At 39.7% G+C, this 1890-nt stretch overlaps 1 non-coding gene across 1 annotated transcript; it reads right to left on the minus strand.

Moving 5' to 3' along the window:
- Positions 1–1312: 1312 nt before the first annotated feature.
- Positions 1313–1384, minus strand: LOC127690330 (small nucleolar RNA SNORD50). The gene has a single exon (XR_007979056.1). It is a non-coding gene; the product is annotated as a small nucleolar RNA SNORD50 (small nucleolar RNA).
- Positions 1385–1890: the final 506 nt, after the last annotated feature.

The raw sequence follows: 1890 nt of genomic DNA on the forward strand, positions 1-1890 counted from the left end.
GGTACCAGGAAAACTTAACATGTATAGGGGAAAAAACTCAAACTAGATTCCTCCTGCTTAGTGTGAAAATTCATTTAAAGATCTTGAATTTAATGATCAACTAGGTAGAGGGGTGGGCTGATGTGCTTTTAAACCAAGCATTTGGGAGGCAGGAGGATCGAGTTCAAGATCAGCCTAGTCCAGAGTTCAGATAGTCAGGGATACTGAGAACTGTCTTGAAAAGTGTTACCACAAAGCAACAGCATACTAGAAGAATTTATCCATAACCAGTGATACTACTTTGTACAGGCTAGCAAAGAATTGAAATCAGGCAATTTTACCATATTCTAAGGGTAGGCATGGTGATTTTTTCTTTAATCTAAACTGAGTCCATCTCTATAGTTGAGTATCAGGACAATTTTGAGATACTGTTGACAAAAAAAAAAAAAAACCAAAAAACCAAGTTTAACCCTTGTCAATTATCACAAAGAAAAATGTAAGTATGCAGCAGTTAGGAATTTAGAAAGTAAAGCCCCCATTTAGTCTTAGGATTTGGGAAGCAGAGGCAGGTGGAATAAAGACAAACCAGTCAAAGAGAAACTCTGTCTTAAAATTAAGAAAGGGGTAGGGAGGGCTGGACAAATATGATGAAATCATTGTTTGACAATTTCACAGGGAAACCTGATAATGTGTACAATCATGGTAGTTAGGAGACTGACATTAGTGCACTTAGCACCCTAACTCTGAAAACTCAATTACCATGGACGTGGAACATGTACCAAGGCATTCTGGTTAGTCTTCTGACAAAAACTGAATTGGAGAAATATCTGCAACTGGATGTTGGTTGCAGCACTCCCAAATATCCACTGTGGGATGCGTAAGGAAATAGATCGCGATCAAGTTTACAATCACTGAGATGGTGACCTACTGCTTTAAGGTCATGATTGCATTCACCCTGCTCAGTCTGTACAGCTGTGTAAGCTCACCACAAAATTCACAGAACAGAGCACTGTCAATGGATTGGCAAAACAATCCATTTACATACAGCCCACAAAAAATGTACAAGAGTCAAGTCTGCAGGCCATAACAGATGCTGTCCTGATCACTAGACAGATTAACAGGGACAGCCAGGGCCATGGAGATCCTATCTCAAACATCCCAGGACTAATACTGTACATTTTCTTCTTGTCTGTGCCTTTTCTGGATGTTTACCACATCTGGTTTTCATTCTCAAGTCTTGTGTCACTGGTTCTAAAAATAAAATACAAAGAATCACAGGCATTACATTACTGCCAAAATTAAAACAGAACACAACAGACCTTTGTAATGGTCCGTCTCAGAAGATACACCCATAATTGTGCTTTTTCAACAGGAATTCAGGTTCGGGATAGGATAATCATAGACTAGATCAACTTCATTAACTACAGGGCTGGAAAGATGTCTCAGTGGGGAAAAGCACCAACTGCTCTTCCAAAGGTCCTGAGTTCAAACACCACCAACCACATGGTGACTCACAGCCATCCTTACACAGATCTGATGCCCTCTTCTGGTGGGGCTGAAGACAGCTTCAGTGTACTTACATATAATAATAAATAAATCTTTAAAAAAAATTGACCAGAATGCAAAACAGAGCAGCACTCACATGCACTCCTGCTCTAGAATCTTTACAGGCCACAAGCATCCCAATGAGTTGGTATTCCCTGCTGGCAGAAAGAAATAAGTACCATGACACAGTATTAATATGAACTGCATAAAAAGACTAAACAAGACCACCTCACTTAAGCACAATGGTCTTCTCTCAGAAGCTGTATCTGTCTTCAGATCATCAACTTCGGGATATAGTTCATCACTGTTCAGACCAGGTATGTCCCACAACTTTAATTTGTACCCTATGCATTCACTACAGTCATT

The sequence above is a fragment of the Apodemus sylvaticus genome, chromosome 7, assembly GCF_947179515.1.
Source record: "Apodemus sylvaticus chromosome 7, mApoSyl1.1, whole genome shotgun sequence".
Taxonomy (NCBI): domain Eukaryota; kingdom Metazoa; phylum Chordata; class Mammalia; order Rodentia; family Muridae; genus Apodemus; species Apodemus sylvaticus.